This window comes from Cricetulus griseus (assembly GCF_003668045.3).
Source record: "Cricetulus griseus strain 17A/GY chromosome 1 unlocalized genomic scaffold, alternate assembly CriGri-PICRH-1.0 chr1_0, whole genome shotgun sequence".
In the NCBI taxonomy this organism is placed as follows: domain Eukaryota; kingdom Metazoa; phylum Chordata; class Mammalia; order Rodentia; family Cricetidae; genus Cricetulus; species Cricetulus griseus.
The window spans coordinates 170,185,124-170,212,378 of record NW_023276806.1 but is presented as its reverse complement, the minus strand read 5'-3'; positions in this window follow the sequence as shown (position 1 = coordinate 170,212,378).

Here is a 27,255-nt window from a genome sequence, read left to right as displayed (position 1 = left end):
AGAAACAGCTCTGTGACAGGCAGTCCAATGACGAGATTTATCCCTATGTCCTTTCTTTGCAACCTTTCAGAGACTACTTATTTTCATCACAGAAAATAGGGGGTAAATGTTAGTGAGATCACACACACACACACACACACACACACACACACACACACACACACACACACACAAACACACTTTGCAGACTAGAAAGATCTACACCCTATTTGTATATTATGTGATTCTCCATCAGTTTTCTATTTATACTGTCTTTTGAGTCCAGATGGGATGTCAAGACAAAGACTGGCTGATGCAAACAGTGCTGACTTTATTGTGGGGACAGAATTGGTGTCATGTCTTCAACAGCCCCGTGACAACCATAGCTTTGTTATTCTGATGACACATTACTTTCCCACTATCCTTTCCTCCCTGAAAATCATAATCAGTGTGAAACAGCCTCTGTCCCCAAGAAGTCGTCTGTGAGCATAATGTCGATAATGAAACCCTTGTTTTGTTTGAAAGTTCAGCTTTGGTGGAGTGTGCTTCCTACCAAGATGATCATTTTCAGCATGTGGAGTCCATTAGGCAGAGCTGGAGCTGGCTTCACTGTTAAATTTACTAACACTGCATCTGCTCCCATCCTGATGATAACACCTGGATCAGTTTAGAACTTGTGTAGAAGTTTGAGATATGGTGTAGTTAATTTCTGAAACAACTGTTGGTCTCTCGATGTGTGAACCCCATGGTCTTTCACATTCCAGATGAACCCATTGCCACTTGAACACATTTATACCTGTGTGCACTTTCTGAATGAGAAATAAAAAACATGTGTCCCCTTCACGCTCTTTATTTTCACTTAAACTCTTCTGCAGGGTGACAATAGTGAACTTGTTACTGTTCTTTCCCTTTTGGGTGATGAGGAAGATGGCCTTTATATTTAACTTGTTTAACCTTTAGCAAATGATCACCTAAATGAATAGTTGATGGATGACTTTCTTTCTTGCTCTGTCAGAACACATACAAACTCACAGTCTGAGCCATTTATGATACCATAAGTAAGTCTTTGATTCCTCTTGGAAGCTGTGAGATGGACAGGCATTAAAAATTAAAGAAAGGCTATTTAGTTACTAAGACTACATGTCTTATCTCTGGCCAGCTAAAAGCCCAGTGCCAGTTCACTAGAGCTTTGAAAAATGACCTTTCCCAATGACCTCCTGCCTTTTAGAGACAACAGAGTTTGGAGTTCCTGTTAAAAGTGCTAAATGCCCTTGGGGAGTTGTAGTACAGTTTTAGTTCCATTAGAAACATTGACCATCACCCCAGCATACCCTCAGAGAGGAAACCATTGGAAGACATGACCAAAAAAAGCATCTGGGAAGCCCTGTTTTGTAGTCCTCTGCAAGGCAACTGTTAATATTAGTTTTTCCATGTAAAAAATCCATTTTCTCTGCCTAGAATGACCATAGTAGTGTCCATGACATTGCCATTTATGACATAGATCTGTTTCTTTTAGGCTGTAGTTTAAGCCATCATGTCCATAGCTCACATGTCTAGGCTTAGGTCACATGATGGGGGATATGCAGCTTTTACTTGCAAATGCAGAGGAGTTTTGATGTATATTATCCTTTTGTGTTAATGCACTGTCTTTGAAAATAGGTGTCTTGTGCGATTTGAAATGCCTACACTATTTTTCTGTTTCATGCAAAAAGATATGGTTTGAATTTATGAAAATTCAAGAAAGGAAATCTGTTTATAGAGCACCCTGTCATGTATTATTGGTAAAGATGATCATACATAGATAGTACATAACTGCTATCCTTATGGTGAGGCTGCTTCCCAGAATATCCTAATTAGTGTGTGACATCCAAACTTTGTGACTTTCTCCTCTTTCTTTTGTGCTTTTTTTGATCACCCCTAACTTTGCATTCATCTATCCTGGCAGAGTTAGACGGCTGTGGATATCATTTTTGTGCTCTAACATTGGCTAATGGGCTTAATTTATGATTAATACAAGGACAGTTTCACACAGGTTCTGTAGGAGAAACAAGTATTAAAGTTGTTGGGAAATGTGCTGAGAGGAATGTAAATGGTATCAGTACCCGAATGTTACTCAGAGTTGTATCGACCAGCGTTTTGGAAAAGTAGTACTCTATTTGTTGGAGGCGAGGTCCTGCAATGAAACTGATTCTGACCTTGAACTTGTATTCTCTTTTATCAGTCTCCATAATTGTTGGATTTTAGGGCTATGCCACTATGTCCACCTTAAAAACAAAATCTAAAAGTACTCTTACATGGCGGTGAAGAAAGTATATATACATATATTTAGGATAGCCCTTTATTTTTCTAGAAAGTGCATATATTGTACAAAATTATTTTAAGGTGTGGTGTGCTACTTTTGTTTATGCTCTGGAACATTTGTTTAATGATGCAAAGGTATGTTTGATTAAATAAAATTCATCTGCAGAGAGGAGGCTTCATCAGCCACTAGCTGACAGGAAGTTGTAGGGAGGAACCCGGTGGAGAAGGGCTTTTAAGGAGGGGCGAGAAGGTGCAAGAGGACTTCATGGGAGACATGAGGAGGTGACCTAGGTGAGCTGCTTGATATTCAGCCTCTCTGAGAAGCAGGATTCTCCCTCAACCTTTGAATGTTGAGTTCTTTAGAGGGACCAAGATGTAAGTAAGTTTCCTTAGTAGCTTTGAAAGAGTCAGTGCCTGAGGCAACAGAATTTCCTCAGGCTTTGGCTCTTGGGGACTAGCCCTGCTGGTAGCAGCAGAGTGGCATTTGCTGGATAGGATAGTGGTAGCTTAAAAGACAATAATTAAAGCCAGGTGGTGGTGGTGCATGCCTTTAATCCCAGCAGAGACAGGTGGATCTCTGTGAGTTGGAGACCAGCCTGGTCTACAAGAGCCAGGAGAGCCTCCAAAGCCACAGAGAAACCCTGAATCCAAAAACCAAAAAAAAAAAAAAAAAAAAAAAAGAAAGAAAGAAAGAAAGAAAGAAAGAGAAAAACACATATGTATATCAGTACACCATGAGTATGCCTGGTGCCCATGGAGGTCAGAATAGGGCATTAGATTCCCTGGAACTGGATTTACACAAGGCTATCAGCTGCCTGTAGCCAATGAGATCAAACCCTCTGGGAGAGTAGCCAGTGCTCTTAACTGCTGGGCCATCACTCCAGCCCCAAGACAGTCATTTATTAAGTCTTCACTGTGTATCAGGCTTCAGGCATCAGAATTAACCTAGTTATCTTATTTAACCCTCATCAGCAATGGTTTATAGATGAGAAAAGGGAATCATAGTGAGCACATCCAAGACGAATGATTTCAATCAAGACTTGGCTACCTCTGCAGTGTTTGAGGACGTGCATTTTTAACATTGAACATGAATATTAGAAGTTGCTTCAGATAAAAGATGAATGTAGTTTCCTTTTTATGGGCTGGAGTGAAAAATTAGATCTGTTCTGCTTAGATTCCTCTGATTGAATCATGTCTTCCATTCTCATACTTAGATTCTGCCTGTTCATTTCATGCCTCATGCATTCGTTTAATTAACACGGTTACTTGTATGTTGAAAACGTTGTATTGGCAATGGTGTGGGGAGGTCCAGATTGTGTTCCCTGCTGGCAGTGGTGGTCAGGTTTGAGTAAAGGTGATCTCAAGTCTTGCTTGGAGAGTCCAGATTACTGGTTTAGCAGTGGAAATGAAATGTTAAACAGAGGTGCTCCTCGAGACACTGTATATGTAATGGAAGTTAACACTAGTGTATAGTGGTCGATGCCTCTCATCCTGCTAGTCTTTTTTTTTTTTTTTTTTTTTTTTGGTTTTTCGAGACAGTGTTTCTCTGTGTAGTTTTCTCGCTCTGGAGACCAGGCTGGCCTCGAACTCACAGAGATCCGCCTGCCTCTGCCTCCCCGAGTGCTGGGATTAAAGGCGTGTGCCACCAACGTCCGGCGCATTCTGCTAGTCTTAAAGGCACATGCTTGCACTCCATAACTTGTCTGTTGGTAACAGGAGATCTAAAGGAGGTCGCTGATCATTTTCTCATAACGTTTAGCACATGTATATTGAGTGCCTACAGTGTGATTTATTTAAAAGGCTGCAAACAAAAAGCATCAGAGCTTCTTGGAATTTAACGTATTCCTTGATTATTAAAGTTTCATCAAGGACTGACTGACTGACATCCCAGATCAGAAAATACTCATATTGGAAAGGCAGTAAATTTTAATGATGAACTTAATATCTCTTTCTGTTTTCATTTTTGCATGAAATATCTCTTGCCTTGCATGACAAATTAGAGAGTTGCCGGCGGTTTGGGGACCAAATGTTTGGGTACTTTGTGGAGGCTCATCTGTGCTGGTTTTAAATGAGAGTGTTTTCCTCCCTGCCTGTTTCTCATCAGAGCTCATATATTCTTGTGTCCAAAAAGCCTCTCTGACTTAGCTGTGAGGCTGATTTTATTGTAGGGATGTCTGTGTATCCTGTCATCACAAGCGGTCTTGGTGAAACTTCCCATGTTGTGCGTGTGTGTTGTGGCAATATGTTCAAGTCTGATCTTTCTCAGATGTATGTGTGAGTGTGTGCAACTATTTTATAGCTGAAAAGAGATGCAGGCAGCAAAACCTCTGCCAGAATATGTTTTCTATTAGATGTTGTGAGATGAAATTATGGGTTAGCATGGGGCTTTCATGAGGCTGCCTCTCGCACCCGTCAGTGGAAGACGTCTAACACCTTCCTTCCACTCACGTTTTCCAAGATTCCTTTGTGTTAAGAGGACTTTCTTTTTGAAATGCAGAAATTAAAAGAATATGGCACAAAGCATTTTTATAGCTTTATTGAGTCTTGAGGGTAGATATATGGATTCCAGACAAAACGCAATAATAGGCCAGGATTTTACTTTCAAATGGCCTTACCAACACTTTCCGCTGGAGAATTATGTCCATGAGGAGGAACAGGGACTGTCTGAGAGTTAGATGGAGTGGATTGGAGGGCTGCACATGTGACCTTTCTCCTTCTCAGTGAATGAGTCTCTACTCTAATTAACTAACTTCTCCCACTCCACTTTCCTGGTTTGGAGGTTTTATCCCAGACCAAGATAATTTCTACACACAGTCAATTTTGTGAATCTCAGTGTAAATATGAAGTACCACTGGCGTTTCGTTATGTCTGTTTGGTTAGAGTTTGTGTCCTTGCATTATTGGTCCCATTGGTAGGACTGAGATTCTCCCTTGTCCCTGGTAGAGAACCTAGTCAAATCTGGCATAACTTGAGTGCAAAACACCCCCTAAATCTCTATATCTATTCACAGAGAAGTTCAACCTTTTAGCAAAGACTGGGTTAAGAGAAATAAAGCTTCGGTATCAATGTTGACCCTCAGCAACTTACAGGGTAGTGAGTTGAGATGCATCTGAATACCTGTGCTGAAGTATTGCATAGTGGTCTGCAAGTGCTCCCATGACAAATTCAACTGGACCTGTAGCATACACAACAGAATTGTATTTCCTTAGTGTGTTGTAGGATAGAAACCAGGACCCAGGTGCCAGCAGCTCTGCCTCCTCTTGAAGTCTTTGTCTTGTAGAAGGCTTTTTTTCTGGATGCATCCTCACATAGTCTTTCCTTGTGACCCCCACACATTTCCATGGTCTCTCAGTGTCCAAATTTTCTTATTTGGATACCAGTTAGATCATTCTAGATATGACTCGTGGAGTCTCATTTTTACTTAACCATTTTTAATGTCCTCTCTGTGTGTTACTCTCTGAAGTACCGAGACTCCAATGTATTTAGGGGAGCTGGGAAAACCACTTGGTCTGTATGAGGCAGGACAGTAGAAAAGTGGGTTCCCTCCTAGAATCTGGGGCCAGCACTAAACTTTGCTGAACCAACTCTCAGGCAGGACTTTTCAGTTCTCACATCCACGGCTATCAGAATCCACTGACTCAGAGCCACAGTGGGTACTGTAGTATTGAGCGTGAGCACATTTTGTAACGTGTAAAATGATATAAACACAAAATAATGTCATAACTAGAATACCTGTGAGGATACGTTGGCAACCTTTAGAAAATTTAAAATATAAAGAAGGCCCCTTGCAGACACTTGGCTGAAATCAGCTTCTTGGCTGCTCTTTTTGGCTGAAGGAGAGGTGACGATAAAGGAAGGTGACTGGGTTAAGACACACTTCAGAAAAGACAATAAGAAGGTGAGCAGATAAGCCAAACATCTGGATAATTTAATATGAATGGCTTCCTGTCTATAACACTGCTATTTAAAAGGCCATTTTGTTTTTCCTTTTAGTAACTTCATGATCTGGCTGTCTTTAGGGTGGGAATTTCTTAGGCATGACCCTAGCCAGCAGGCACTTTTCTTTCCTCTTTATTCAGGGTGTGAGGACCAGGCACACTCCTCAAAGATGTGACTTTGTAATAGAAAGCAGATTGGGACATTCGCCATTATCTCTGTATATCTTTTATGAAATTGAACAGCAACTTAATGTGTGGAAATTAAGGCTCTTAAGTGACAGAGCTTGTTCTCAGTGGTGAACACATGCTTGCCTAGAGTGTATCTGGATGCCCAGTCTTCCTGTCTTCTTCACAAGCTCGTGGAACAAGACTAAGTTCAAAACAGAGATATTGGAGCCTACTGGTTAAACTTATATCTGTCTTAGAATCGAGTGTGCCTAATAGAAAGCATTAAATATTTTTTAGGTAGTTACCCACCACACACACACACACACACACACACACACACACACACACACACACACACACACACACACACACACACACACACACAGACAAACACACACAAAATGCACACATACAAACACATACGCACAGTTTTTTGAGATAGGACATAATGGCCTCTAACTCCTTGACTCAGCAGGCAGGACAGAGGAATTTAACATGGCCTACCATGCCAAGCTATACTGTTTTTAAGTTAGAAAAAGTATTAATTTGCACTTTGCAATACATTCTTTTAAAAAGCCTTTTGTAATGGAAACATACTATTGTTATGTAAAATCAAGTAAATAAAACACTAGGTATTTATCACTACGAATGCCACATAACCTGTAGATCCAGCTGATCAGGAAGAAAAAGTAGGATGACAGTGAGTTCAAGCCAGCCTTGGTTCCAGAGTGGTAGTGCAGCCTGGACTTAGATTTGAGATCCTCTTGCTAAAGCCTTTCACGTATTGAGATTACAGGTGGGTACCATATGCCTGGCTTCCCCTATTTTTTTTTTTTTATATGAAAACCTACTGACAAATTCATGATGGCTATAAAACTAGTAAACTGAAATGGCTCTTTAAAAAAAAAAAAAACTTGATTTGATAATGAGAACATTTCAAAGTGCCTCTTCAAAGCAGTTATCAGTTTCTTGAAAACTCAAAGGGTGGTTTTAAAGCTTTTAATTGAGGCTGAATCAGTTTAGAAAACTGGAAGAGAGATGAGTATACTTACAGTCCCTTGATAAATTAGGATGGTGTGATATCCATCTAGTGACCAAATAATTAAATAGGAAGTATTCCTCATCATATAAAACTCAAAGTGGTAGAAAAATATTTCAAGATGTACAAAAGATAATATTTGAGCTGAGGACTCTTTTAATCAGTGGTATTAAACTTCTGGAGTAAAGTATCCCTGATATCTTCCCGATGTTTGCTTTTGCTTTAATCTTGCTAAATAGCTTCCATGTAAATAACATTTAGACACATCTTTAGGTTAACTGCAGTTTGAATGTAAATGATCAGTTTTCACTGTCATGAAATTTTGAAATGGCAACGTTGTTGTATCTGGAGAGTTAAGGATTCTTCAGCATTTAGTAGAGCCATCTTCCCTACCCTTTTCCCTATAAGAAGGAAGAGTTCTGAGCGATGATTTTTTTGGGGGATGAGGACAGAGCTGCCTTAGCCATGGGAAGATAATCTCCAAAAGTTTGGCTTTCGATTCAGTCACAGCCTGGGCCATCTTTAAATGGATTTCCTTTTCTAGTTTTGGAGGATTGTGTGGTGGCATAGGAGAGGATTGCTGTTCCCTTCCAGCCCATAAATGTCCTGTAATGGCTTATGGGAAAAGCTCTCAAAGGAATGGAAGGGAAATTTGCCAAAAGGACTCCTTTAGTTTCAGGATTTACCTTTGCAGAAAACAAACACATAAGTTTTTTGTGAAGGCCCTTCACCACCTTGCCTTCCACGTTTAACTGTGAAAGAGGCTCTTTCTCACATCTTGTGACCTTTTTTTCCCAGACAGCAAGACGGCGAGAATTTATTAAGTGGTAGTTGCTTATGAAGTTATTATTTCTGACCCTGACAGGTTTACAGTCTAGTTGGAGGAGATCAAGAAGTAAAGGAGCAAGCAGTTCCAAGGGTAATGATAAATGACAGCCTAATTCTAGTGCCTCCCATTGCCCCTGGACCTAGAGACATCTCTGCCCAGGCAGCAGAGTACCCTTCTCAAAAAAGTTCTTGTTCTGTGTGATTCTGAAATACATCACTTCTTCTCAAACTAAGGCAGGATCAAGATGTTATAGTATTTTTCTTCATTCCCCTCCCCTATTAGCAAAGTATTTGCATATTAACTAGAGCTTTCTCAATCTAATGGGTTGTCCCTAAAGAGGGACTTTAATGAAGGGATTATAGGTTAAGTGGCAAATGAGTGCCAACGACATTTAGGTAAGCCAATTAACCTGATGGTTTTTCAGAGTTAATTATCATTGTGTGAAGGGAGGTTAGTGCCAGAGTGAGTGAACTACTTTTCAATGAAAGGGATAATTCCCTCCATACTTAAAACAATTTAGAATTTTTCTAAAAAGGTGAATGAAGCTTCACATGCTAGTCATCTATAATTAGAATTGAGATACCTACTGTATGTTACCTTCCAAAACATGAATAAGATGTGTTTTCTGTTTGAGGAGTTAACAGTATGATTGGGGAGATAAGGATGTTCCAAGAAGGAAAATGACTCACCCTTGAAGGCCACTGGGGGTCACTGGGGACAGTAGCACCAGAAGAGATAGTAGTTACTACTTCTGCCATTCCATTCTTCTTGCTGCCTTTTCAAACTTACCACCACTTCTCCTGTTGTGTGCTCTTTGGAACTACTGACTGCATTTCCGGCAACATTTCCCTGGGGGCCATTGCTGCTTCATCGACTTCCTTCCATGAGTGTAGGCTTGCATTCCTGATGCAAGCTTCTGACCTTCTGAAATGGCGTGGTTCTGTTTTATGCTCTACTAGATCTGTTAGGATTTTTATTGCAGGTGGATTTATCACACTGTCACGAAATTCCCCGTACATCATTTCCTGCTTCTGTTAGGTTGAATATTACTCAAAGTCAGGAATTTTTTACTATTCCCCACAACCTTCTATCTTTTTTCCCCTTTGAAGTCCCTAGCCCATTACCAGGTATATGAACAACTTTACTGTTGGATACTTTGTTTGACAGAATCAATTTTTTTTTAATTGGGCAATGATATTCTATTGGGAAAGGCAAAGGGGATATTAAACACACCTGTGTGCCACTCCTTAACACACACATTCCTCCCCATTCTTTCTGAAACAGGTCTGGTATATCATCCCACTTAAGATCCTAGAAACTACTCATAAGAAGTCAGTATTATTAATGGGAATACACCAGTACCCAAAGACAAATGCAAATACATTCAGCCACAGGAACTAGGAATTCTTTTCATGTAGTTTCCAGGTAATCATGCTGTAGTGAGGCAGTGAAGCATATTTAGAAAGATGTAATGATTGGAGGAAAGCAATGCATTTGGCCTAGGAGACAAGAAATGGTTTGAGCCAAAGAAAAGATGCTGTGGATTTTGAATGACATTGGGGTGTTTATGTGTAGAAGTAATGAGAGACTGACCTACGACGTTGTGAAATGGTAGCTGTGAAGTCTGTCTGTCTGTCTGTCTGTCTGTCTTTGTTTCCCTCCCCCCAAAAATGAATAGGGAATAATAAGAGACTTCTAGGGAGTGAAGGTGGAGTTAATGCTATGTATTGGAACTTTGAAGCTCATAGCATGCATAATGCATCAAAGTGCTAAGGCAGGCAATAGGCATAGCTATTGAGTTCAGTTTAACAATATTTATTGCATGTCTAAGATACATTGGTCACTGGGAGGAAAGACATAATTTCTTTCCTGAGGGGGCCTAAAGCCTAATGAAGGAAGAATACAAATGGCCAGGCAATTCTAGAATGCTTGCTGGGCAGCATAAGCAGGAAATAATGAAAGTCTGAAAAAAGATTTTATGAAAGGGACAAAAGGTGGATTCATGGGATTTTCTGATGTGGTGAGAAGTCTCAAAATATCTTCAAACAATTTAAAAATAGATGCAGAGACAAAGAGAGAAGGGTCCTCATGTGCAACTGTGAGTTTTGTGATGGATTCAATGATAGTACTCAATGTGGGCATTGAGAAAGATGGAGATGATTGGTGGGACCATTCTGTGTGGATTCAGTCTTACTAAATATAAGGTACACAAAGAGCAACTGCACTATTATATGAGAACAGTATAATGGTGTGCTACATAACAGTATTGATTGAATGTGTTAGACTAACATCTCTATGACTAAGGTTGGCTTTAGGCACAGCTGGATCTAATTATACTAAGAAGTGTCTGTTTTCCTGTTCACCCTGGTTTCTGATAACATGAGTTGCCCTTACTCTCAGACAGACCATATCTTTCTAAGGTCTCATTCCATTCTCAAAATAAGAGGCCCCTTCTCAATGGATTATTGGTATCATCTTGACTCTGATTGGTTGGCTTACCTTTCATTTAGTTGTCTGGTCCAGAGAGATGAAGAGCTGTAGTACACTGAGGGACAGAATTCTAAGACCTTTTCTGAGGTTGAGGACAGCCTTGACCTAAGGACTGAGAGAGTAAGTTGGAGCTGTTTTCTAAAGGAAATAATGAGACACCTTTACTAGTAAGGGTATGTCTGCAAAAACAGCAAGCAATTTTGTAACATATTAAAGTGGCATTGCCTGATGTGCTCCTTACCAGGATTTTTGCCAAGAAGGGTTATTATTACCTGCAAACTGTACATCAGGAAGTAAAGGTGATATTCTTGGCATTAGTAGGGAAGTCATGATTCTATTGTTTGTTCTTCCCCATAGGTGTGGGCAGTAAGAAATGTAGCATGTCAGCAGGCTGGAGAGATGGCCCAGCAGTAAAAGTCTGATGCCTTGAGTTTGATCCCTGGGACCTCAGTAGCATGTATTTATAATCTCAGTGATCATCTGGGAAGTGGGAGGCATAGACAGGAGAATCTCCTGGAAGCTTGTTGGGCAAATGGTTTTTCATATGCAAAGGCAAAGGACAGACAAGCAACCATCCCAAACCAAGCAATAATAAGAGACCTTGTCTCACAAGCAAGGTGGGAAGTGGATGGCAACTGCCCCAAATTATTGTCCTCTGATCTCTATACACTATTGTGTATGTAGTTATACAATGTGTGCATGAATTTTGGTACACTTAGATGTTATGATGTGTGTGTGTGTGTGTGTGTGTGTGTGTGTGTGTGTGTATGAGTTGGCCAGAGCGTAACTTCAGGGAGGATTCCACTGTGGGATCCTGGAACCATCTCACCAACTCAAGCCTAGAGGAGCTTGAAGTGAAATACAGCTTTGCACCTTTGAGTTTGAAGAGTCGAAATCCAAGTAAGTGTTGAAAGCACTTGTATTATTTGTATTGTTACTAACTGTAGTGGCTTGCTCTTAGTGCCAGTGGTGGCCATGATGACAATAGCTAACACAGAGTACCTATATCTACACTATGTGTATGTGTATTGTATTATGCATGCATGTGTCACAAGTACATGGTGTGGTACATGCACACATTTATCACTGTGTTGTATGTAACACATTGTATTGCATATAGGAGTATACTTTTTGCTTATTTCTTTTGGTGCCTGACAAGTCTTGTCCAGTTATTTTCAGTTTACAAAAGAGAATACCACGGTACTAAGAGATGAAGGCATACTGTACTATCATCTCAGTGTATGACCAGTCGGGTCCGGAATATATTATTTTCGTCTTCCTGCTCCTCTCTCCTCTCTATCCTAGAGTCTAACCTAAGGCCATGTGTGTGTGCTGTGCAAGGACTCTGCCACTGAGATGCATCTCCAACATCATTTCCTTAGGCTTTGTATCATGTTATCTTGCTTCAGCATAGATGTTTCTGTTTGCGTACTGCTGAAGCAGGGTTAGTTCACAAAAGGCATTCTTTTTCTTCTTTCCTCTCTTGTAAAACCAATTTAGGCTATGGCAAAGTTGTCCCCCACCCCCACCCCTAACTTCAAGGCTTGGCCTTTACTTATATTTCAGCACAATAATGGCAGAGCAATATACCTTTGCTGGTTGCAGCATCATTGTGCTCTGAAGGACTAGGTCATCTCTTGTGAGGATGCTTGAGACTGTAAAGGTCAGCAATGGAGGAAATAACAGTGTGAACATATATGTAACGACAGTTGAGGTGATGGTGGCACATCATCATTCAGCTTTATAGCAGTGCTGGCCTTTGTCAATTTTCCTAAGGGGTGGGGGGAATCACAAGGCAGCAGGAACAGAGAGCCAAACTGAACAAAAGTAGAAGCAGGTTAAGACCTCTATGTGAACTGAAGAGACTGGGTTGTTTTGCCTACAAGTGTTGTTCTTCCCCTTGTGCCACTTTGTCCCCCACCTCCCACCTGCCCACTTTCCCCAGATGGAAATTGTCCTGATTCTTTAATATCTTAGTTTCCCAATTCCAACTCATGCAAGCAACCTCAGGAATTAGACCTGCATGCAATTCTGGTTTGTGTTAAGGTGCTTCATTAGCTGTGAAACAGCAGAAGGCATTTTCACTGTTTCTATTTTGGACTCATAGGAAAAAATGCAAATGGATCAAAATCTATTTTGCTTAGTGTCAAATGAGCACTCCTCATCCTACCTAAAGATCACTCAGTTCTATAAAGGCTCCTTTGGTCTGTCTTCCCTAATGGGATGTTGAATGGTGTCATAATGCAGACCCTTATCATGGACTAGCATGTGTGACTTGACTTATTTACTAAAGCCCAATGCAATTTTGTTATATGCCATATTCATTCTTTTGTCATAATAGTCAACAGTTAAAAGTCCTGCGTAGGCTGATAGCACATGCTAAAGAATTCCATCGTGCAGATGCCTCCTTATTCTAGTGTGTTCTACACAGAAATGAGTTATGCCTTTGCTCTTCCATTGTTGCTTTATTAATATTGGTAGCCTTTAGTTTTTGTTTGCATTTTTTTCATTACAGGTATAGATTTGTTGCTGTGCTTCAGAGGTTTCCCCCTCTCCAGCGAAAGTATAAGATTTATTAATCTTATTCCTTCTTCTGAAATCCTCATTTTCTGAGGGGTACATGTAGTTTATCTCTGCTTGCTGCAGGTTCCTGGGTTTATTGCTATCATGAGAAGACATTTCAGCTGCTTTGAACAGATTTTGCAGGTTGCTTGACTTTCCTTTTTTCTCAGAATGATTTTACAGAATTAAACAAATATCATAGAATAACTGGGTCAGGGTCATTTTCCATCCTTCCTGGGCCTTCCATTTCGAGGGTGAAGCATTATTTTAAATAATGTATTCCCCAGCTTTCTTCACTATATCATTAGTAGGGCCCCTGTCCTAAAATGCTTTGCTCTGGGCTCCGAGTCTCTGACTTGGACATGTCAGTGGTTTTACACTGATACTAGAGGTATGCATGTCATTGTCGAGGGTAAGATCTTGCATAAGCCATTCGAGCTTCATTCTGAATTTCTTGAAATCTGTGCTCTCTGACAACACTGTTTGGCAGTGTGTCAGTTTTTCATATTTCTTTTAAATTTTAATTATAACCCATCAAGTCTTAAGCAATTACTTCTGGGTTAGAGTCTTGATGAATGTCATAGCAGGGTGTTTTAATTTAATGGATCCAGAAAAACATCTGTTTCTAATATTTTAAAGCCAATTTATATGGAAATTCATTTAATATACAGTCAATACACGGAGACTTGAAAAATCAAAATGGAAAAATCAAACAACTGTGATGTTGTCGGTCTTCCATTAACAAAAGACTTGGCTGCATCTAGGCTCAGCTAGGTGTTACGAGGTGACACCCATCTCCTAGCTTAGAAGAAATAGCAATGTAGTCTTAGAGAAATGAGACCACTAACAGGGCTAGTGTCCTTTAATTACTTAGGTCGGCTGTGTGCAATTTCTGTTCTGGGCCATGGTGACTACAATAATTCAGTGGTAGTCCATATTCTAAAGGGGGAAGGGAGGCTAAACTTCTCTCTGGATGCTTTCTGGAAGTAATAAATCAATGTTAGTCACATGACCATATTTAACATTAAAGGAAATATGAGAGGGAACCATGTTCCCAGCTCAAAACCTAGTAAGATAAAAGAGGAAAAGCTTATACATTGGGAACAATGAACTGTTTCTATTATGCAAGTTTAAGACATAGTTTAACAGGTTGGTCTTTGTATTAAACATCTAGAAATGTTAATTGGTTCTCATAAATAGATAATATAAAGCACTAGCATAGTAGTTGGCTGAGAGTAGATAATTACCAATAACTAATAGCCTTTTTTAATTCTAAATTCCACATTTACCTGATTTCAGAATTCATTTGTCTACTAGACTGTATGATGGACTTTATTTTATATATAAAGACTTTACCTAAATCCTTGTGCAATAATAGTAATAGCTAGTAATCTAGAGGTGTCATTTGTACTAGAGTCCCTATGATGGTCATGGGTCTATAAAGCTATGACCTCTGCTTCACTATGTTGAAGATAAATGAACAATTACATGTGTTCTTTAAGTAGTTTCAAGGTAAAAGTATATCATAGAAGCAGAAGCTCAGAGAGGTTTACAGAGGTACCTTCCAGCATTTTGAATGCTGATCAGTAGGGGCCAAGTTTCTAGTTGAGCAACGGTTCTGTTTCTCTATGTTTGATGACATTAGTATGTGGTGTTTTCAGCAACTGGGTCTTACTTACTATCAGGTCTAATCAAGAGCATTGGCAGTAAGTTGCCTGTAATGTTTGGGGGAAGGGGAGAGCTATAAGAACCCTTTGGCCAATGACTCAAAAATATGTAATCCTTTCCTGGTGCTGGGGATTTTACTTGGTAGCACATGATGTCTAGTTGGGCCATTGTAACTCCATTTCAGTTCTTTTATGTGTACACACACACACACACACACAAATAGAGAAGGGGGTTAGGAAGCTTCTACAGTAGTAGGTTTTTTTCTTTTAAAAGCTTTTCAAAAAGCCTTTAGTTTTAGCTACCTCTCCCGATATTGCCTTCTATGTCTTGTTCTCCTGCCCCTCTCCCCTGTTAACCCCCATTCTAATTTCCCTTTATCTCTTTATAACATTGTTCTATTTCCTCTTTCACAAAAGATTCCCTTCTCTTTCCTGGTTGTTTGCCATATACCTACCCTCTGGATATTCTGAATTTTCTTTCAGATAATTGAATAAGTCACACATTTGATTATTTAATAGTCTTGATATTACATTAACAATTTCATCAATGTCATTCTGAACAAGGATTGCTAAAATCTATGACTGATGAGATAATTACACTTTCTCTTAAATAGAGATGTAAGCAAACATAACCATTAGCATTTTCACACTTTTGTACCTACTTTAATGTCTACAGTAATGTATGGGTTACATTTTGGGAATCACAGAATAGTAAAAATAACATAAACCACGATACTCTACTATTCCAAACACATGTGACTTTGAACCAGTGGTTAGTTTATCTTTCTCAGCCATAATTTTCTTATCTGAGAGATGTTGAATGTAAGGTATCAGATAATAGCAAAATTTTGTCAGTGTTGTTTCAAAGTTTAAATGAGAAGATGTAGCCAGGGGGACCAGAGTGTTTGGAAGACAGCAAGTACCCAATAAACAGTAGACCCTTCCTTTATGACATTCACATGGATGTGTGAGGCATATAATCCTGGAAATTATTCATCCCAGAGGATAGTGAAGTGTCATGATTTTTGTAGGTGATAGCAGTGCCTGTGAGAGTATGGATATGGGAAAGGCTGTAGCATAAATAAAGGCCAGCAGATAACACCAGCGGTAGGTTGAGAGCCATCTTTTCTCTATCATCTTTCTTGGCCATAGCTCCTTTGTGGTCTAGAAACCAGCAGCAAGGACACAACTGAATGACCACATCAATGTATCCACCTTCTCCCACTCCTCCTCCATCAGAGCTATCCTTTACCCTGATACTCAGGTGTTGTCCATGTGGGCATGAGAAGCACTGCACTAGGACCTGGTACCTATCTGTTTCTAGGAGGTCCTGATGGTGGATCTAGATGTATCCCAAAGAGGAGAAGCACCCAGGCCATGTGAAAAATCCAGAATCACATGCTGCCATTAGCCAGGAGCCTGAAGGCTGTGTTTTTAACCAGAGTTCCACAAGAATTTCAGATCATTTATTTGGGAGCTGCCACAGGAGGCTGAAAACACTTCTGGAGCCCTTGTAGTCGGTTATTTGTCAAAGGCTGTGCTTATGGTCCTCCAGCTTCCCAGAACAGCAAAGGAGCTCTCACAGTATTCTTAGCAGGCATGAAGGGGATGTTCCGGTTTCAACCTCTGTGTACTGGGAATCCCATCATCAAGTATAATAACACATCTTTGAGGAAGACAGTATCTCATCAGTATCAATTTCCTTTATTTAAAAAAATACATAATTTTTTTACATTTGATTTTTAATATATTTTGTTTTTCAGCCGTGCTATCAAGACTAATCAGGATCTGCTCCCAGAAACCCCATGGACACACATTTTCTACAATGATTTCTGGGGGACTCTTCTAACTCACAGCGGTAGCCACAAGTCCTACCGGCCGCTCTGCACCCTTTCTTTTCGACTGAACCATGCCATCGGGGGACTGAATCCCTGGAGCTACCATCTTGTCAATGTCCTGTTGCACGCGGCTGTCACTGGGCTCTTCACACGCTTCTCCAAGATCCTCCTCGGGGACGGATATTGGACTTTCATGGCCGGCTTGATGTTCGCTTCTCACCCCATTCATACAGAGGCAGTAGCGGGCATCGTGGGGCGTGCAGATGTGGGCGCCAGTCTCTTTTTTCTCCTTTCCTTGCTCTGCTACGTTAAACACTGTTCTACAAGAGGCTACTCGGCCAGAACTTGGGGCTGGTTCCTAGGGACCGGACTATGTGCAGGATGCAGTATGTTGTGGAAGGAACAAGGAGTGACTGTCCTGGCAGTTTCAGCCGTTTATGATGTCTTTGTCTTCCACAGGCTGAAAATGAAGCAGATCTTACCTACCATTTACAAAGTAAGTGATTATTGCCTCTGGAGCTTGGTATTACTGAGTCATCTAGATGCTTGGTCCTTTGCCACCGTTTAAAAAAAGCAGATTTGTTCTTCTTCAAGCAGAATTTAAAATGAGGTCCCTTTGATCTTCCCTTAAATAGAGTTCCCCTTTTGACCTTTCTCCACCAAGTTAGGTTTCCATCGCTGCTTGTTTTATTTCTCAGGTTTCTGAACTTCTTTCCATAATTTCCAAGGTGGTAGGAGAATAATTGTGCCTTGTAAAGGGTATGCATCTTTATTGCTTGCAGCTTACTTTTGTTCAGTGCCAAGTTCAATATAATCCAGTAATTGCCTGTGATGTATATTTGTAAAAATAATGGAGCTGACGATGGAGCTACATGCTGGATTCCATTGAGGGGAAACCCTGTTTTTTTTTTTTTTTTTTTTTTTTTTTAACATGACTGTTTCTGAGTTTTGAAAACATCCCTTTTGGTAGTGCACTGGGAAGTCAGATACTAAAACAATGACTCATGTTCACCTTTCCTTTGTTTTTAGTAGATAAGAATAAAAGAGGCCAAATGCTGGGTGGTTGTCATAAGTTTTACCCTGAGGCCAATTAAGACCTTTGCTTCCGGGTTTAATGTTTGTGTATTTCCTTAGTGATTTCAAATATAATGCTCCAAGGTTATGGAAGATTTGGGGATCCTCATAGATTTAGAGAGACACAGTTTTTTGTGGGATTTTTTTGTGTATTTTTTTTTTTATGTTAGAGTTTGGTTATGTGACTCTGTGTAAACAGGTACATAAGTCCATGAACATAGCAAACATGCACTGCAGGTAATTTACCACTTATTTAAGGTGAGTGAATTCACATAGGAATGAGAGAAATGTGCTAGTTTATTTTTATACAAAATGTTAAGCCTTGGCTGATGTGACATGATAGAACACTGAGCATCTTCAGATAGTGTTTTTCAAATTTGATTGATAAGTTGAGTTTTTAGTCTATGTGAAGAACACTATATAAACACTTAGTACAAAACAACAAAATAAGTTCAAGGCTACTTTAAGAATTGTTAGACTCTTCTAATGCCATGCCAAAATCCTAACTGTTTAAAATGAAATTCAACCAGGACACAGGTTTTCTTTGTTTTTATTTTTATTTTTATTTATTTATTTATTTTCTTTCTGAGACAGGGATTCTCTGCTTAGCCCTGGCTGTCCTATAACTCACTCTGTAGACCAGGCTGACCCTTGAACTCACAGAGATCCACCTGCTTCTGCCTCTGGAATAGGAATGCTGGGCATAAAGGCACCACCAATTCCCAGCCAGACAACAGGTTTTTAAAATCAAACATTCTATCATAGCCCAGTACAACAGTATACTAAGACGTGCTTTGTAATGACTATAGGAAAATTTTAGCAGTTGCTTTTTGTGATAAAACTATTATATTTTTGAAAGAGCAATAAAACTTTATATGTACAGTGAACACACTACAGTTACATACGGTAGTCTCAAATTTGAGCTGAGGTATATCGGGTGGTATCTGTTTGTGTAGTGTCAAATGAATATGCCATGTATTCAGAATAAGTCTCTAGTGACATCACAAGGCCCAATACTGGTGATGTAACGGTGAGTGGGATAGTCAGAAACGCCATTTTTCTGTGTAGAAAATAGAAGTCATTTCTGACCACTGTGCGACTTTCCCCTCCTGTCAAGCTCATAGTAACCCTCACATTGAGGGTGGAGGCCCACAGTTTAAGAAACTTCCTATAAGGAGCAGCTTTGGGAGGCAGGCGTGCCTTGAGAAACTGCCTTCCTTCCTTTCTCTTTACACTCCCTCATTCAGAAGTCACCTTTGGTTTGATTTTAAAGTCAAAAGTTAAAAACACTCAGCCATGGTGTAGAAATGTCTCCTGTTCCAGGCCAGCTCCCACATTTCTTTTGAACATGAGAGAGGACTTTGCAATATTGCTTGACTGAGCTGAGAGACTTCCTGTATTGCCCAGCCAGGCTTTAAGTGGGTTCATCCCACCTCAGCCTCCTCAGGAGCTGGGACTAGAAGCCTGCTCTGTGGCACTCAACAAGCAGCAGATTATAGTTTTGGATTCTCACATATAAAGATGCTGACAGATTCTCTTGTTTTCCTGTTTTTAACTCTTCCAAATTCCCTTTTGCTTAAAATTGAATTGCATGAGAAACAAAAGGGAGAGAATCCAAAGCATTTTATTTATTATTACCGTTATTTGAGATTTATTTTTATTTATGTATATGTGTATCTGTGTGGGTGCCTACTATTATTTAAGATTTTAGTTTTATTTATGTATATGCATGTATCTGTGTGGGTGTCCGTGCCTGTGAGTTTCCAGAGGCCATTTCAGAGTGTAGGATCCCCTGGTGCTGGAGTTACAGGCATAACTGGGACCTGAACTCTGGATCTGAGGATTGAACAGCAGGTGCATTTAACAACCAAGCCACCTCCTCAGCCCTCTCCTTATTTATTAATCATCATATTTTTTTAAAAATATTTTTTACTTACTAGGCAGTAGGTGTGGTCATTGCTTTGTTTGTGCTCTGAGGGGACCATGACCTTTTCACTTAGAGTTCAAGAATTCAGGCCAAATGAAGTTCTTTTGTGGTTTTCATTAAATGTCACTTTAAGGAAGATTCTGCATTGAGTTTTATGCTAGACAACTACATAAGGTTTATAAGTGGAGCTCTCAATTTCAAATCCATTTTCATTCTTAGAAGGGACATTGCAGAGATTTTTTTTTTTTTTTGCTAATATGATGTCATCAGCAATAACAACCTTGTTGACGTACTGGAATTCAGAAAGAACATTTCCTGTTCCTTGTCTTTATGAGGATAGCAGTCTCTTTGAGGACACAGACTTTGCAGCTTCTAGGACCCCTGTTGATAGCCTCTGAAGCAGGTACCCAGGTTTCTTGTGCAGAATTTCCATTTCACTAGCTTGTTATTTTGATATGTTAATTCAGGACTTGCTTTAAGGGCCTTTAAAGTTTTCTTTGGAGAAAATTTCAGTTTTCCTAGCATATTTTCAAGGACACAGTTGTTTACTAGAAATCTTCTTTCTTTAAGAAATTCCGGACAATAGTTGTGACATACATAAAAAATTATTTGTATAATTGGCATTAGCATTCATCTGACCTTTCTGCCATTTCTTCTGGTGGCCTGGTGTTATGCAGTTGCTGTTTAAGAGAAATGAAATGCCTGCAACAGAGGTCTTGGGAAAGGACTTCACCCTTTAGATGGTTCAGTGTCCTGGAATGTTTTGAAAATGTATAATGTGGACCCCCAAAACACAGCTCCTACCTTATAGGTAGTTAAGAGATGGTTTATTCCAGAGCCAGATTTGAATGGCCATGTTGTGTGAACACAGATTTCAGTTGACCCCAGATTTAGCATTCCAATGTGGAAGCAGTTTCATGAAGTTTTTATATTAACAAAAGAAAATAAATCCATAAATCAAGACACTTTGTTGATAGATCAATTGAAACACCAGAAGTGGGTTACATCAGGATAGGAAAATTTCTCCTACAGGCTTCAGGTGCTGTCTGATGACATGTTTAGCTTTTGGGTTGGTGGGAGCTAGCAGTTTGCTAAGTTAATAGTTCAAAATAGGTTGTTTGTTTTTGTTTTTTAAATCTATTAGAGGATGTTAATTCCTATCCAAGGGAGACTAAAGTTAACCAGAGGTAAGGGAATTAGCATCTCCACCCCCAGTGTTCCCACAGCTCCACCTCACTGGGGTCTTTTTGTCAATCCATGCTTGCAGACACAGCTCTTTCCAGGACTCTTCCTTGGCAATACTTACCAGGTCTATTCTTGACCATTGCTTCCAGGCCAACCACCAGAAAATGGATGTGGTAGAGGCAGCAAGACCTTTTATCTGATTATATTTATTGTTTTATTTTAGCTCTTTCTGTTTAAGCTCTTTCAGTCATTCATAGCTTTTGGGCCAGTGACCTTAACATGGACCTTGGGATAATGGATTCTTTATATTTACAAGGAAGAATAGAGATAATTGATCATGCCCCTATATTTTCAGTGGGGGTGAAGGTCACTGCTAATCCCAAAGATGGGAGGAGAAAGACCACCAACTTGAATGATAATGGCCAAATAAAAGCAAGCAATTAATTAAAGCAAACTTTCCTTTATTTGGGTTCACAGGCTGCCTCTCCTTCAGACAGAGTTCAAGAAGTCAGCACTAGATATGAGATAAGGAAGACAAGGCTCTTATAGCTCAGGGATAGGGGGTTTCCAAATTCGGGATTTGGTGACGAAATAAGGCAGGGTTACAGGAGCAGAATATAAGCTTAAATTAGTCCTACAGGGACTCCTAAAACAAAGATGTGGTTGAAAGATGGACATAACAAGGTAGTCATAAGAAGGTAGCCATGAGTGGTCATATAACCTCTTGCAACAATGTTTATGACCATCCTGCAATGATCATAAACAACTTTTTGAAACAAAGACACTATTGCAATTCCTGGAACAGGCAGTACAGAACCATTTGTAGTTAAGGTTACAGGTGGGGCATAGCCCCAATCCTTGAGAAACAGGAGTGAACTCAGTTTGCCTTTACTGTAAGGTTGCTTTTAAGTCTAAGGTGGAGGCAGGCTGGTTCTTTAGTCACCCAGAAAAAAAAGATACAGTCACTAGGATTAGAATGCATAGTTTTGAGGCTGTCTAGTTACCTTTGCACTGTAGGGAAAGGCAGAAAGTGAGCAAAGAAGTGCAAAGTCAGGTTAATTGACAGTAACAGCAAAAGGGAAGTGTTAGCCCATCTTTGCTCACAAGCAGGGACTAACCCTGAGTTTGCTCCTTGATCCTTTTCCTCTTCCGTTAGGTGAGCCAAGTTTCTCTTCTCTATAGAGTAGTTGCAGTTGCGATGGACTTTGAGTTGTTCAGTGTGAGCTGGCATGCCCACTTTCAGATGGCATCTAATACATCAGCTGAGGAAAAATAAGAGTCATAGAAATCGTCATTCTTTATCTTACCCTTAAGGATCCTGCTGTATTTTGATGGCATCTGATGTTAGCAATGTACTCAAGCCATAGTATGCAGATGAAAACCAACACTTTGACTTAGAGTGTCAGGACTGTGAGCTGTGTATATATGGCCATAGATTGTGTAAGGAGGCTATGGAAAATTATAACCTTGAGATACATAGATTTCTATGCTTCCGAAGAAGAAAGTCAGAAAATGACGCAAATGGATTACAGGGTCTCCCCAACTTCTTGACATTGAAACATGGTGTTGCCATCTACAGAAATCATGCTCTAGGACCACACAATAAAAGTGTAGTTTTTAAATAAATTTGTAATTTTATATTGAACATATACATAACTGTCTGGAAGAGCAAGCAGTCCATGGGCTGAGGGATGTGTCTGCAGGATCCTTTTCATCCAGAAGAATAATCATTTTCTAAACGCTACCTTACAGTCATGTGGTTTGCCCATGACAAATACCCCTTGATCATGTTAAAGCATTAAGCATAAATACATGTTCAATTCTATACTGCAAACTAGAGAAATAGTCAAATACTCAAATCTGAAAAGGATTGTCTTTGTAAAACTTGGGACTGTTGGAATCAGTAAGATTGACATGCTTGGTTTGTTTGTTTGTTTTGTTTTTTGTTTGTTTCTGTAATTCATATCCAAATCCTTTCCTGGCTCCAAACTCAAATTTCTACCAGGTAAATTCATTGTCACATTCTGCCACTCTTATTCCTCTGTGCCTCCACTATTCCAAAACAGACCGACTTGGGTTTCTATTTGGTAGAGCCTTAGATTTTTGTTTAAGAAGAAAGAAATCTTAAATATTTTCTGTGACATCTAATGCTACATTTAACGTTGTTTACTATTAAAAACAAATACTAGCCCAGGGAGAAAGCCGAGGTTGTGAGCATGTTCCGAGAGCTGGGCACAGTGGCACACACTTACAGTGCAGGGTGGGTAGAGATACATGGATTCCTGTGATCATCCAGTCTAGCTTACTTTGCATGTTCCAGGCCAGTGAGAGACCCCATCTCCAGGTACATGGTGGAGGACTGCTGAGAAATGATGCCCGAGGCTATCCTTTGGCCATAATATGCACCTGTGTGCAGATATATATACCACACACATACTCCCTCCATAACCAATAACCAATAAAATATAAATGCTGTTTAAGTCGCACAGAAATCTTTGATATAGCTGAGTTTGGTCATCTTGACCGAAAAATTTGCTTATAAACAAGGTGCCTGTCCATATTATTAATGTGGGTTTTGCAGTTTTGAAAAAAATATTTCACATGTGTGTGAATGCTTGGCATATAGCAGATATTTAGTTAGTGTTTAATAAATACCTAATATTTTCACCTGCCAGGAACTGTTCTGACTGCACTAAAAATGTTAACATATTTAAATTATTTTACAAATGCTTACTGAGAGAATTAATGTAATTTATGAAATAATATGGTTGAATACTGACAGTCTATAATTTATTCAGTAGTTAGAAGGAATTGTCAAAAGATATTAAATATTAAAAATCTGGAAAAATAGAACAAAAATCATTTTTAGTTGTCAGCAGTGGGGTTTTGTTTCATGAACCTACTATGTTAGCCCTGTCCTTGCATGTAATACCTGCCACATATTAGGTACACAGTTAATTATGGAACTCACACTTAAACCTAACCTTTTAAAGTATTGTTGAAGTTAATTTGGGTATACAATGACTTTTTACACAATGAGGATTCCATTCCTACATTGGTGGGTCTGGAATTAAAGAGTAGAAGCCATTCATTCCAGCAAAATAAATTTTCTTGACTACTCACCAAATGACTATTTTAGCATTCCTTGTGTTACTTTCACTTAGTTTTATGTGATTAAAAATGAAGGGCAAGCCAGGCATTGGTGGCACACACCTTTAATCCCAGCACTCGGGAGGCAGAGGCAGGCGGATCTCTGTGAGTTTGAGGCCAGCCTGGTCTCCAGATCGAGTGCCAGGATAGGCTCCAAGCTACACAGAGAAGCCCTGTCTCGAAAAACAAAAAACAAAAAACAAAAAACAAAAAACAAAAAAAAAAAAGAAGGGCAAAGGACCTTGAGGTATGCTTAAACTGACAATGTAAATAAATACTAGACACTTATCTGCCCACTATTTTTTATAGCCTCCCATAATCCTAAGAGGTATATGGTAAATAGAAATCAACAAAATAAATCTTTTTCTTGTCCAGAATTAGTTGTGTGAAACTACAAGTCTGTGCTAATGAAATCAATGTTTGGGTTAGGGTCAGAAACTTGGTGACAGGAATTAGCCAGAGAGTATGGAGAAGCCAGGAAGATGGATAAGACACACAGGAAGGAAGGAGTAGTAGGGATATACTTGGAGTTTTGTTGTCTTTTGCTTTGGAGCAGCTGGAGAGATGCTCTCTTGCTGGGTCTCTGGCCAGAAAGGAAAGTCAGCTGGCTGCTTATCAGCCTCTCTGAAATAACAGGTTTTCACCCCAACTTCTGACTCCTGAATCCTCCTTGGTAAACAGAACAATAAAGACTTCTACCAGGCCAAGGTCTGAGTGACTTGGGTCCCGATGCAGGGCCAAGGGGCCTCAGAAGGTAGTTAAATTATCAGCAGACTCAAATGCAGCCAGTAAGCAAACAAAAATACAGCCCACATTAGTCATTACTTTCTTAGAGTCATTTTCTGTGCCTATTTAACATCTTTGAATTATTTTAATGTGGAAACATCCTTTGTCTCATCATTAGCTTCATCATCACATAGTTACAGGTGGAAACTGTAAGAACAATAAATAAAAGAGAGGCACGCAATCAAAACTCAATGTAGGAATTCTAATAAGAGCATGAGATAATTTGGGAAAATGAAACCAATTCAGTTGCTTTCTAAAGAATTCTTAAAACATGGTGTGCTGGCTAATTCCATGTCAACTTGACATAGCCTAGAGTCATCTAAAAGGAAGGATCCCCAATTGAGAAATTGTTTCCATAAAACTCAGCAGTAGGCCTGGTGGGGGTGGCAGTGCATGCCTTTAATACCAGCACTTGGGAGGCAGAGGCAGGTGGATCTCTGCGAATTGGAGACCAGCCTGGTCTACAGAGCAAGTTCCAGGACAGGCTCCAAAGCAATAAAGAGAAACCTTGTCTCGAAAAACAAACAAACAAACAAAAAAACTAACAAAAAAAGACACAGCTGCAGGCAGACCTAATCATTTTTTTTAATTAGTGATTGATGGGGGACGACCCAGCCTGTTATGGGTGGGTTCATCCTGGGGTTGGCTGATGGTCCTTGTTTCTTTAAGAAAGCAGAATGAGTAAGCCATGGGAAACAAGTCAGCATGTAGGACCCCTCTGTTGACTCTCCATCAGCTCTTGCCCTCCAGGTTCCTGTTCTGTTGCATTCCTGTCCAGTCTTACTTCAGTGTCGGACTACAGTGTGGAAGTGTAAGCCGAACAAGGCATTTGTTCCCCAGTTTGCTTTTTTGGTCATGGTGCTTCATCACAGCCATGGAAATCCTAACTAAGACACATGGCTAGTTTTGCTTTGTAATAGTTCTTTCCAAAATAGGTAATATCTTAAAATTAAATTTGTGTCTTTATTTCACATGCATAAGATAAAAGGCCAAGCTATTATATGGAAAAATGGGAGCTACTGACACTTGAAAAATGAGTCATTTTTAGAAGTGAGTTTTTGCGTTTTTAATGCCAAAGAACATGTGTATTACAGAAGTTGTCCATGGTATATGAGCTTCATTTTTTTCTTAGTTAAAACCTAAGCTTTGGGTGGATGTTGAGGACAAATGTGACAAATGACCCTCATTGCCAGGAGTTTAAGGTTTATCCTGAGATTCCCTAAAGGAGTTTATGTTACATTAAAGGACTTGGGTGCACTAGTACGTGTGTGTGTGTGTGTGTGTGTGTGTGTGTGTGTGTGTGTGTGTGTTAAATGCTGCCCCCATCTGACCTTTTCATTTTGTAAATAGAAGAATACAAAAAGGGAGATGCAGAACCTGGAGGTATTTGCATATTGAGTCTCCATGTGCCTTTTGTATTTGATTACCTACTGGGGACGATATCAGTAGAATCTATCCCCATTCCTATTACAGTGAGAATCCAGATATTGCATGGTATCTGCATCTCGCCACAGTGTTTCCTAGTCTTATTGAAGCTGTAGGGCTATTTGTCATGCACTTACAAATGAATTTGGATTTTCTCCCAGTCTACTTGTTGTTGCATTTAATATTCATGACCTGTGGTATTCTACAATTTTAACAACTGCCAATACTGCTAACCAGATAATACTACAAATAAGGTCAAGGATCAGAAATAGTTTATAATTCAGAGAGTCAGAGATTAAGAAAACATTTTATTCCTGCAGGTGGACTCTTTTGCTCAGCTAAAATGCTTCTGCCTTCCAGATGTCACATAGATTCATGTTGAATACTTTCAATTTGGGAAGTGACTACCTTTGCAATGTTCTATGATGCTTCCATTAAGTGTTACTTCTTGGAACAGAATATATTCAAGTTACTTATGAAAGAGGATTTCATCTGTGTGCCAGACAGTGTGCTTGATGATGTGGGAACAGAATGATGCACTGTGAGGATCTGCCTTGAAGGACTTCGAAGAGTAGTGTATAGTTCGAAATAGTGGATGTGAATGCAACCGCAACTCAGGCTTGAATGTGATGGTGGTGTCATGGAGCATTGGCAATGCTAGGGGAATATTGAAGAAGAGGAAGTTGCTTTCTGACAAAAATAAATAAATAAATAAACAAACGAACAAAAAAAAACCTTGTAGAGAGGAGATATTTGAGCAGATTTCCATGTGAAATAGTTAGAAGTAAACATTTCATGTTGGAGAAATGAGCCAGAGAAGAGGGGGCTCAGTGTGAGCAATATACAGAGGGAAAGTCACACGGGAACACTGAGCTGTGATTTGGGAGCTAGGATTCA